This window comes from Anser anser, assembly GCF_964211835.1.
Source record: "Anser anser genome assembly, chromosome: 3".
NCBI lineage: Eukaryota > Metazoa > Chordata > Aves > Anseriformes > Anatidae > Anser > Anser anser.
The window spans coordinates 71,348,715-71,361,151 of NC_139722.1; positions in this window are offsets into that span (position 1 = coordinate 71,348,715).

Below are 12,437 nucleotides of genomic sequence, written 5' to 3' on the forward strand. Positions count from 1 at the left end.
CTGTTCATCAGACTTTCAGCCTGTACCTCATCTTCTTCCTCTGCCAATAGTTTTAGTGGTTAATTTATATGGGGAATTGGGTGCATGGATAACCCTGTGGGGTCTGACTGAAAACAAGGGGTTTTACTGCCAGGTCTCTGTATTTGAATCCAGTTATCGCAACTGTAACTAGCAAAACCCTGTGGGGAAAAACAAACAAACAAAAAACAAAACAAAACAAAAACAGATGAAATGAAAGAAGAAATGTGTTTGTAGCTCTTGCAGAGAACACCTGAACAATGGGAAGCTTCTCTCCAATTGCATTAAAAGCTGTGCTAGATCTGCACACACCATGCAACAAAAAGCTCTTCAATTGGACAGAATGAGAGCACAGGCTAAATCTAGATGGTGGTGAGATGTGTTTCAAGATTCCCCAGAGTGAATTTCCCACAGCTGTGGTAATGAAGTGAAGATCAGCTGAAAGACCATCTTTTGAATTTCCCAAACAAAAATCAGAGTCAAGGACAACAACCCAGAGGTTACTATAATGCTAAGCTGACACGACTATCTGTAGATGTCCCTGTATAATATGAGAGATTCTTGCTATTAAGGCAAGATGGTTGTGTTGGTACCTGGGTGGAAGTCCCCTGCTCCCAGCCCCAGAGGCAGCAGAAACACCCCCCAGCTGGAGGTTGAAAGCAGGCATTAAGGCTGGTGCTAGTGCAAAGGATGTTGCTAATGAACACAACTTTCTTTTCATTTCTCTCACAAATATTTGCATTTCCCAAACCCTGTTTGATACCCAAAGAAGTATTCTGCCTTCTTAAAGGCTTTGCAGTGCACAGTCATTTATAGAAGACCAAGCAACAAATTGCAAACCTTGGTAATGAATTTTATTTTAAATATTCTTATAAATGGAGGTATAATCAGACTTCTTCTAGCTTGATAATTTATGAGCTAGCCGACAGGTGATAGCTTATAATATTCCCTTAGAGGCCATGAAGTGTTTTCTGCCAAAAAGAACAGTCCTTCAGAGGTTTTTTTAACTTTTCTAAGCTAGGCTTTTCCTCTTGGGCTTATTAGCTAAGGCTGCCTGCCTGCTTGGAGCATGTTCTAGGGGTAAAAGCACAGTATGGGATAATTTCTGTATAAGAATATGAAATGCAATTTGACTGGGCAGTATGATGTCAAGCAAAATAATTTGTTTCAAAGGAGGCTATGCCATGACAGCAGTTGAATATTCAAACATAGCCACTGGCTAAAAATTCAATCAACAGGGTATCCCCTTTTTCAGGCTTGCTTTTCAGGGACTGATATGCAGACAGCAGGCACCTTTCCCTTGACAGTTCTCCATCAGTCACTCTGAAATTAAACAAAAACCTTTGCTTTCAGCATCAGTCTAATGGTGCTTCCTCTGCTGGTGGCCAGTTAACTAAAAAAATAAAAATGAGACAGAGAGAGAGAGAGAGAGAGGAAAAAGAGCAATTTTTTGGATTGACAAATAATCATTTCCTGATGATCCTTGCAGAAAATTTGGAGATAAAGAAAATGCACGTCCAAAAAACAAAACAAAGCATAAACTGCTACAGTGTTTTGTTCTCAATTTGCAGACATGACACAGCACTCTTATAAAACAAGAAAAGATCATTCTGCACTGTCATACTTGTTCCTTCCCTGTTTCCATGACTGGCAGCTTTCTGAACTGACAGTTCTGGTTGCAGCCCGGTGGTCAGCCCAGGGCTGGCTCTCTGGGCAGGCGACTTTCCTGCAGGGGTCACTTTGTGGCATTTGGCAGAGCCAAGCTGATATGTGGTGCAGACCACTGGACAGTCCAGGCATGGTGACTGTGGAGGCGTGCCATGTATCTGGAGGTCAGCACAGCATTTGTAGATGGACAACCAGCCTGATTCTGCTCCCATGTACAAATAGACTAACTGATGTGGATGAGTTATTTAATCTTTTTCAGTGGGTAGAGAGTGCAATCTGTTCTGTTGCCAGGTCCATTTAGGCTACACAGATAAAGATTTTGCAAAACATCCTTGACCTTGCCACAGTGTTTGCCCAATCTTTACTGAATTTCAATGCAAAAAGACATGTTCTGCTGGGGAACAACTGAGAGAAGGAGAATAATGTCGCTGGTGCTGGCAGTGGGCAAAACACTGAAGTGGATAAAAAATATTCAAATTACATTTGAGTTTTACAGCACCACAGGACCTGATTAAATGTATGCTTTCTTTTGATGTAGTGCTCTGTTTGCTCACTCTGCTGATGAGGGAAGTACCAGGGGCTGCTGTACGGTGAATAATGCTCCTCACATTGCCAGGACCCCTGGTTACAGCCAGACGATCTATGGGTTGTCATGCCCTCATTAGCAGTGTCCTCATTGTGAAGAACTGCTTCAAATCCCAGATGGACAGTGTGTGACCAAGCACCTGTGACAAGCAGAGCTTTCTGATTTGGCTCAAAGGAAAGCCCACACAGTGCCCATGCAGATCCTCCAGCAACTCCTGCCTCTTGCCACATCTCATTTATGGACAAGGGGCTAACCCAGCCCCTTAGGCTAACCCAGCCCCTCAGCCTACCCCTTTAGCTTTCCTGCAGCACAGCTAAATGCCAGCTGCCTTGTGGCTGGCTACTAGATCGCAGTAGCCTTGTGCCAAAGTCCATAGGAGACCTGCTACTCCTGCCTGCTGGCATTGCAACTGCCTCATCTTCCTAAAAATACGCTCTATTCTAGCCTGAGAATAGCCTGTTTGAGTTTCTTTTTTTTTTTTCCTGATCTCATTTATTTCCCATCACTGTGCCTGTGATTACTCTCCCTCAAAACCCTCTCTCTCCCTCCAACCAGCTTGCCTCGCCTAATTCCTCCTGAGACGTTATCAGTTGGGATGATGAGCAGCTGAGCTCCCTGTATTACTGCTGACGCAGACAGGCTAGCAAACAAGGGAGTGAGCGCCAGCCTGGCGGGGTCAGCTTTATGGCAGCAAGGGAGGGAGGCTGCCGGGCTGGCACACAGCAAGAGACCACAGCTCCTTGTTGCTCTCTCCATTTCCCTCAGGCACAAGGGAAGATACGTGCATTACTCTGCCCTCCCCTCACCAAGCAGCTCCTGGCTACCTGGCTGCTCTGAGCCTTGCCCTGTTCACTCTGCTACACAGCCAGCTGGCAGCTTTGCAAAGGGATCCAAGGCTTTTTTATTGCTGTTTTTCCCCCCTCACACACACCACTAGGATAAAGAGGCGTGTGTGGCGTAAGTGCATCAGGCTGCCCTAGCAGAAAATGCCACGTGGCTTTGGGAGTTGAAATGCCATCTGAAACAAGATGAAGCATGCCCTTATTTTGTCTCCATGGAAGGGTTTCAACAGGATCGTCAAATCTTCACTGCATGGGCCCTGTGACCACAGCAGCTTCGGGGTCAGCAGCAAAAACAACAAGCCACCAGGGTCATAGTATACTTCTGCTAGCTCAGAAGCCCCACCAGCAGGTCGCGTGCCCTGTACTGCAGATAAACCTGACCGTGTGTCAGAGCAAATCTAGGGTTGGTGGTGGCATGCAGAGAAAGTACCACAGTTCAGGAGCATGAATGTGATGATTAGGGAGTCCAGGCTCCCAGTTTCATGCACCTTTTCCACTGTGGTAGCGGATGCTGTTAGTATAGAATCAATCACAGAATCATAGAATGGCTCAGGTTGGCTGGGACCTCACAGATCATCTAGTTCCAACCCCCCTGTCATAGGCAGGGACACCACCCGCTAGATCAGGTCACTCAGGGCCTCATCTAACCTGGCCTTGAACACCTCCATGGATGGGGCATTTACAATGTCTCTGGGCAACCTGTTCCAGTGCCTCACCACCCTCTAAGTGAAGAATTTCCTCCTAACCTTGAATATAAATCTCCCCTCTTTTAGTTTAAAACCATTCCCCCTCATCCTGTCAATATCTGATTGAGTAAAGAGTTGCTCTCCATCCTTTTTATAAATCCTCTTCAAGTACTGAAAGGTTGCAATGAGGTTACCCTGGAGCCTTCCCTAGGCTTCTCTAGGCTGAACATCCCCAGCTCTTTCAGCCTTTCTTCATAGGAGAGGTGCTCCAGCCCCTTGATCATCTTTGTGGCCCTTCTTTGGACCTACTCTAACAACATTCTTCTTGTGGTGGGGGCTCCAGACCTGAACACAGTACTCCAAGTGAATTAAGCAGCATTAGCATTGCCATAGCTCACAGGGCTGGAGGCAGCCCTGTGAGCTATGTGACCTGTTCCATGGTGCGAACAGGGCGCTGCAGCCATGTAGCTCTCCTTCCTCCATCTCCTGGCCTCTACTCAACTCTCCTGATTTGAGCACTTGGGATCTCCCTTAAGCCTCAGGTTTTGGCATCCACTGAAAATATGGGAAGTTCAACTTTGTGCTAAAGCAAGGGCAGGTTTCCTGTTCTGCACTTGAAATTATGCACGTTGTACACTCAAGTGGAAGCCAGCTACATGAGAGAGTTTACAGTGTTATGACCTGTGGGTATTCACAGACTGCTTTTTGTCCCAAAATCAGCACAACACCTTGAGATGGGCTCACTGCATTGAAATTGCTGTGATGAACTTCTGTAAAGTCAAATCAGGAAAATTTTACATAACCAGCCAGTATTTGTCCTCCCTGCTGAGCTACCTTTCCCTGTGTGTTCCTCTGCTAGTTATAGTCCTGGTGAGGTGGTGTTCCTTTTTTTTTTTTTTTTTTTGTATTTGACTGATTAAAAAAGAACAATTATGTTTATGCTCTGCTTCACTAGTGAATCTGAACTTGTGTATGAAAGAAGGCAAAAGAGAATCTTTTCTAAAAGCTTGAATGTCCATTCCTGCAATGGATGCTATAAAATTATACAATATAACAACTAAATAAAGCTTTAAACAGCACTTTATCCTGTAAAATTCTCACTTAATTCCTGGGGAGCAAGGCTGATGCCAACGGTTATTGTACCCAGCCAGACATACCCTTTTGTATCTCATTGAATACAGAAAAACCTTAGGCAGAGAGCCATTAGCATCTGCTGCTTGCTTAACTGTGGTTGGCTCATATTATTTTCCATCAGCCTGCGTAAAATAAATCCCACAAGGACAAAAGCTAAAATAAGTGTTACTACATGTATTCTGCATGAGGTTGTTAGAGCACAGCAGAAAAACAATGTGTCACCCAATGCTCAGTGCAGAAATCAGTGGGCAGATGGTGGCCCTTGGGGTGTGATTGAGTGGGTTTGTTTCACCACTAGATGACACTTGTGGCTCTAGGAAAGGATCCCACCCCCACCACTGGCTGCAGGTAGCAGAAATGTTGAAGTCTGAGGTTAACCCAGAGCCTCCTCTCCAGGTGGGGAGTCCCCAGTTCGCCACTCAGACATGGTCACTGCCTGATGTAATGGAAGTTGTTGAACATTAAGAAGCCCCACTATTTATCTTGCAAAAGTAAGGCGAGATAAAAGGATGATTTTGACTTCGAATTGCAGGAGGTTTCCCTCCTAAGAGAAGAAGGGTAATGTGCATTCAGTGAGAGGGTTTCTCTTCTTGAGCTGTGGCTTATGGCTATGGATTAGTGAGAAAAGTTAGGGATTTGGTGGTCAAAGTACGGTGTGCCAGCACCCATGTCCTGCAAGACCCTTGACTCACTGTGAAACCATGGTCATGTTGTGCCTCTCATCTAACATCACTTTCAGAAGGCCACAATGCTTCTGTAGTATTAATGTTAATGCCCAAATTTTGGACTGCAAAGATAGAACAACTCCTTGCTACCCAGCACTCTCAAGAGACAAAAACTGTTCCTATATATAAGTGCTCAAATACCATAGGGTAACACACTGTAGCCACCACTGAATTGGAAAACATTTTGAACAATGATCTCCATTCTGCTTCAGAGCTTGACTTTGTATTTGATACTGTATTTGATACTGATGATTTTTGACAGAGTAGTCAGTTAAAACAGACCCTGGGATTCAAATGGTGATATAGGTTCAGATTAAAACAACACTCACTGTGGCAGCAAACTTCAAAGGATACATGAAGGTGTAGATCATAGAATCATAGAATGGCTTGGGTTGGAAGGGACATCACAGATCATCTATTTCCAACCCCCCTGCCGTAGGCAGGAACACCACCCACTGGATCAGGTTTCTCAGGGCTTCATCTAACCTGGCTCGAACACCTGCAGGGAGGGGACATCCACAACGTCTCTGGGCAACCTGTTCCAGTGCCTCACCACCCTCTGAGTGAAGAATTTCCTCCTAACCTTGAATCTAAATCTCACCCCTTTTAGTTTAAAACCATTTCCCCTCATCCTGTCAATATCTGATTGAGCAAAGAGTTTCTCCCCATCTTATTTATAAGTCCCCATGATGCTTAAGGACAGTTGTAATCATATTGTTTAAAGCTGCCCTTGAAGAAAAGGCCACATCCTTCTGACTTTCTGATCAGTGTGGATGTATGTGCTCATTGATGCCCTGACAAATACTGAGAAAACAAAAGGGTGCAGAGACCAATTCTCCCAGAATCATAGAAACAGGAGAATAACACATTCAAGCATAGCCCAAGATGGCAGCCCTAGCCCCTCACCTCCCATCGATCTGAACAGGCTGTTCGGGCCATACAGAATCCCCCTGGATTGCACTTCCACAGATCTGCTTGCAAGAAGAGAGATTTATGTTTCTAACAGCTTAGCAACAGATTATAGAGATGATAATGGGTGCAATTTGTCAGCAAGCTAACCTTTACAGAAACTTCCTAATGTGAAGAAACTTCCTCTCACATTGTGCATCTTAAAATGAATAATGACGGTCTCATGAATTCTGCTGTTTCAGGTTTTCTCTGGCTTATGGTCTTTGTTTCCTCTTTTTCTGCAGAAATTGAAAGCTCCTTCCCAAACTTGTCTCCTCAATATGCAAGCCTGCAGTGCTGGTCAGGCAATTAACAACTTCACCCACAATCAATACATAGAGTTTTCCTGAGTATATAATGCCGTGGGTAAGGAGATGAAGATAGATTTTTCCTGTGTAAGCTTTCCACAATATACCTGAGTGTTTACATGGCTTGCAGTAAATCTACTTACCTCCTTTTAATCATGATGATTAAATCAATTAATGATATTTTACTTGTCTGTCCAAAAACTAATAAGGAGAAGATTTATAAGCAAGAAGGGTATGCTTGATAGTGAATTACCAGATGGAGACTCAGGAGATTCGGGCTAGTCCCTGGCTCTGCCATACTGAAAAGTCTAGTTAAGACTTCCACAGTGCTGGACAAGACTGAAAAACTCCAGGGTACGAGTCCCCTAGGCTTAACTTTGTTTCTGTGGCAATAGAACAAAGCAAATGCTGTGTGTTTGATTAGCACTATTACCATACGAAGGGGAAACTAGTCCATATTAGGGAGCCAATTTACAGGAACAGTTTGTTTACTTTTGGACAAGAAGTACTGCCCATGAGTGCCCAAGCACAGCTCCTGCTGACTTCAGTGGGAATCCGGTGTGAGTCAAAAGTGGAGGCTCAGTAGTGTTCTACAGAGAAGCATGATCATAATTATACTGAAAATTATAATTGGAGACTTTCAAAGTCAATCAGGCTGCTTCTGTTAATATCAATAGCTGTCTGGTGGCTAAATTCCCTAGACTAATTCTTTTTTAACACCTCAGCCATAAGACTCATCATTAAACAAATGCCATATCCTAATATATACTGCAGCTTAAACACAATGAGAACTTCAATCTGTTTTTTAATCTCTGTGATATTCTGTCTTGTTGCCCACATACTGGGGAAGAAAAGTTTATTGTAGGCAGAAGACTGCACGGACTGTTCCCCATCTGAAGGTTCTCCATCGTCTTGTCCCTGAGAAGTGATAGGCTGATGCAGACCTTTGTTGCAGGATGACATTTGAAAAATAAGTAATAAACAAAACTTAAAACAAATTTAAGAGGTCTACTGTAGCTCTCAATGCTGCAAGTCAAAAAAAAAATGCTGAAAGAAAATAGCATACTAAAATGTATCAGATTCATAAGTGGAAGGAAAAGGTCATTCAAAAACCTAAGCAGCACAAAAGTCTATATCCAAATAAAAAATGATATTTCTTTCAAATTAAGTTTAATGAAGTTAAGAGAGTTTTGTAACCAAACAGTATTCCAGAAAAACAAACAAAAAATCAATCAAACAAACAAAAATACTATCTTTCCCAGCAACAACAATCCATACCACACAGTGAAATGTGTATCAGGGAATTTTCTTCAGAGTCATCTACCACAGAGAAGTACAAGGCATTACTTGTCCTTCCCTTGTGGAAGAATGCTAACTCCCTGAACTCTGAGATCTAAGGGAAGGATGCAATCCTTTGATTCTCTGAGGCTTAGGTAACCTTTCTCTACTCCTTTCTTTGCTCAGCCATCAGCTTTTTTAGTTTTAGCAGCTGTTGGTCAACACTTGCCCTTTGTTTGTAATTTCTTTTGAAACTTCGTGGGAAAGGGGAATGACTTTTACACCTTGTGAACGGGTGGGTGTCAAAATGCTGAAAACTTATATAATTAGGGACTGTGTCTACATTAATGCCCAGAATGTCTGAACCCAATGGCACGGCATGGCTTACATCCATCCCAGTCAACTCCCTTCCCCTTAGGTAGTTGTAACCAAATGGCCTACTGGGCACTGCCCCTGGCCCATACCAACACCTTAATCATGTCAGGATGCCATGACATAGCACTCATTAGCCTGGGCCAAAGCCAAGCCAGGAACTGTGCTAACAATGCATAACACATGAGTGAGGACATGGCCCCTCGTACAATTCAACTTGTACAGCTAACTACTCAGTCCATGCAAGTATACTTACTTGAAGAGGAGAAAACTGACCCTTGCTGCCTACCAGTAGTTGATTCAAAGTGGCCTGATTTTCAGTGCCACAATTTGAAGCAGGTTCCTCAGCTCCTCAAAAAATAAAATCATTTTTAGTTAGAGACCTACCTTTTGGTAACTGATTGGGAATGTTATGACCTGTCTTTAAACCGTAATGTGTTACAGAATTAGAGGGGCAATTTATGGGACAGCAGATACTTCCCTTTGCAAGTTCCTGAGTCCCCAGTGCATTATATCCTTATAATGAGTCAATAAAACAAGTCACAGCTACAGCACAATGAATGCCAGGAGGCACAATGGACAGCAGGTATTTTTAAGGATTTAATCTATCAGCCTCCTGAACAAGCACTTGTACTTTTAGAAGTTTAGTGCACTACACCGCACAAGGTAAGTGAGTATTGGTATTTCAGCTGCACCTCTTGTAGTGCACCGAGATCAATACTCTGTACCTCTGTCAGCCTTGCTGGAGGAGGAAGGTCAGCTGAGCCGTTATCCAGCCTGAGGACAAGCACCAAAAACAAAAAGTGGAAAAAATCTTCTAGGACTCAAAGGCTCGAGGGAATAAATACTAGACACAGCATTTCATGGGGGTTTGTAACAGTGAAGATTCATCTACTGGGTGGATGAGCTGCATTTGGGATTTATTGTGGAGCAGTTACATATTTGGTCTTTGAATGGTCAGAGGAGTTGAAAGCCAAACAAAATCCCTCCAGTTCACACAGATCGATTCTCCTTCAAAAGCAGAATACGGCGAGGCAGGGTGCAGATTTGAAGGGCCTAGGTGGAAGACAGACCTTTTGTTATTTTGCAGACCGGTGCCTTCCAGTCACCATTTTTCACTTTATTTCCAGCACTGCTCAAAACCGTCTACAGATTCCTCTGCGGGGTAAGCAAAACACTGCGAAAAGACTCAGAATGGAGCCGGGCTCGGGCAGAAACCCAGCGTTTCCCTCTGGCAGCACGGGACCGTCTCCCTCTGCTGAGCTGCTGCCGCAACTGCTGCCGCCGGAGCCTTGCACGCCCTGCATCGCCGCCCTGCCTCCCATGTCCCTGTCCTCTGTCCCTGTGCCTGCCCCTGTCCTTGTCCCTGCCCCTGTCCCTGTCATTGTCCCTGTCCCTGTCCCTGCATGGAAGCACAGATAGCAGCAGCAGCACTCCTCAGGCATAAGGGAACAACGTCCCTGGCAGGAGGGACTAGTGCACCTGTCCTGGGATCCTGGGCAACCCCAAACTTTCGGCAAAGAGGTCTTCAGTTTGGCAAAGAAGAATCGAGTGCTCCCGTGTGTTTGCCTGGACTGGGTTTTTATGAGGCTAGGAAACAATTCGTTCGGGTGGAAGGCGTTCCACTCCTCAGAATGACTGTAAAGCTGTCATATTTTGTTTTAGTAGATACGTTTTAGATTTTATGCACGAAAACAGCAGCATCAGGACTGCACAAAAATCTACAAATCATTTAGTAAGGCAAACACTCTCTTAATTACTTTATTCACAGTGTATATTACCTGTTGGCGTTGGCACAGTTCAAGTGTCTCATTTTAGAAATTTCCTCCAGGCAATAATCATCATTATGAATTTTTAAAAGTGGCTGAATGACTCAGCATCCACACTCAGTTGGCCAGCTATGCATTGCCTCTACTATCTGTACTATCACTGCCAGAAAGTGATCAAGGAACAACAGTTCTGTAGGTTGCTCTTTGAAGTCATTTACACTTTATCCATATTACTTCCTCATCTAGACACACCGCCGCATCAGGGTGACAACAACAACAACAACAACAACAACAACAACAACAATAATAATAATAATAATAATAATAAAGCAGCAATGAAACCAGTGGAACCCCCTAAAAAGGATAGAACAAGGAGGCTCGGGGTCCTGTTGTATCTGAAGGCAATGTATTTAAACAGACCACCAAGGGTGATATCTCAGAGTGCCCTACCCTAGTGCATCCTGCTGGTAAAATCCTGGTCTCCATCAAAACTCCAGCTGCATTCCACCAAGCAGGGAATCAACCACACAAAATGTCTCATGCCTGATTTGCAACATCAGCACTGTTGTATCAGTGCTGGCTGTGTGTTAAATTATATGGATGATATGTTCAACACATATGCTGGTAGATACATGGGAGAAAATAATAGACCTCTAGTTTTTGCTAAGGTCAGTGAAAAGACAGGAAATAGAGTACGTCTTGGCTTGCCTTTCTCTGCATCCCATTTGTAAATGATATGACAGGGAAGTAAATTTTTTTTTCCCACTTTAACCAGGTTTCTCAATTTTCAATTTTTTTGTTTTGTGGTGAATAAATCAGAGACTTTAAGAGAAAGCAGATATGGATATAGACAAATAGCCTAAACAGCACTTGATTTTATGCATAGTCTATGCATAAATGGTATTTCAGAGCATCAATTATCAAAACAGTTTCCATCTGCAACGTAGCAGCTGCAATGTGTTAAGACTGTAATACATATGGGGGAGAAAGCAAAATACTCAAGAAGCTAAGATACCAATAAACTCTTTGAAACTGCTAACAGTAGTTTAGGTGAAAGCCACTCAAACAAGCATGAGTAATGTTTTTTTGGGAAACACACCTTTTGTAATGGCACAGTAGAAAAGCAAGTGAAAATGCTGTGACATACTAGAATCAAGAGTAAGGATAAGTTCAGTGGAAGCAGCATCTGATTCCTTCATTAGCTGAAACTCACATCCCCTCATGACACGTTTCTGTAGTAGAAGAGAAAAAAGCATAAGTATTGCTTCAGGCATTTGAGACTAATTTCTGGTCTCATCTTTTTTGAGTTCCCAAGAGTCATATTTTTAACAGATGTGTAAAACCATGTGGTATAAAACTTTTCATCCCCTTGTCTACCCAGATGGCTGGAAGCAGAGCAGCTTTAGTCATTCTTGCCTCTCTAGATCTATGGTCCTAGCTTCTGCCCACAACTGTCTCCAGAACTAATTCAAGATTTAGCTGTAGTGAAAACAAGGAAGAAAAAAAAAAAAAAAAAAAAGGAAAAAAAAAAAGAGAGAGAGACCTTTATTGACTTAAAGTTGAAGGGGTGGAATTGAGTTGTGATTTCTAGCTTGGGCAGAGTGGGGAAGAGGAAGAATTGATTTATATTGCCCGTTTGGGTCCCTTTAGGCAGCTTCTTTCTCTATGTGTAAAGTTGTTCTGCTTAGTCCTATTCATGCCACAGCAGATTGCTTTGACTGCCTCTGCACCCTGCCTGTAGCTGATATCATCGGTGGGTATTTTTGCCACCTATAAGATACCCAGATTACCTGGAAAAGAAATTAGATCTAGGACACTCCACGTCACAAAACAATGGTCTTTTTTAGCAAGACACTTCATTAATCTGACTTACTAGTAAGTTAAACCTTACCAACATCGCTGGACATGCAGCTGCTCTCTTCTCCTCCCATGTTCCAGTTTTGCAGCTAGCTGGCTCTGACACAGTGTGGCTTTCCCTTGCACTTCTCTGTGTCTGGTCTCATGAGTATTGCATGGTGGCCCCAGTTCAAGGGGAGCCAGGCAAGATGTCTGTGATGTCCAGCTGAGTGGGGCACATACCTACAGAGACCCTTGCTGAGGGGA